Source organism: Gouania willdenowi, chromosome 15 (assembly GCF_900634775.1).
Source record: "Gouania willdenowi chromosome 15, fGouWil2.1, whole genome shotgun sequence".
In the NCBI taxonomy this organism is placed as follows: domain Eukaryota; kingdom Metazoa; phylum Chordata; class Actinopteri; order Blenniiformes; family Gobiesocidae; genus Gouania; species Gouania willdenowi.
In genome coordinates, this window is record NC_041058.1 from 36,581,303 (window position 1) to 36,581,693 (window position 391).

The following is a 391-nucleotide window of genomic DNA, read 5'->3' on the forward strand; positions in this document are numbered from 1 at the left end:
GGATTAGTACTGCACGCACACACGAGCTCCGGGAAGCAGCTCCGCTCCCAGCCACACCACTACAACGGAGGAAAACCGGGGTAAACACAGCGCCCCGAGGATCAAAAACAGTGCATGCATACCTTGCTATGCACACGGCTCCGCACCGGCACAGCGTCAGATTCCCCGCACACACACACGTCAACTCCGTGAAGGAGGAAGAGGGAGACAGAAGAAGAGGCCAGCTGGGTGCATTTATATGCAGTGCACTAATTACTGAGTGGCCGCACTGCCCCCCTGTGGTAGGGAGAGTAACTCCCTCTTGCCACATCTACCCCCAGGTTTTGCATCGTCGTCCCGACGATGACCTGCAGGTCGGACACTAGCACCAGGGTCGAAAAACGGCTATTTG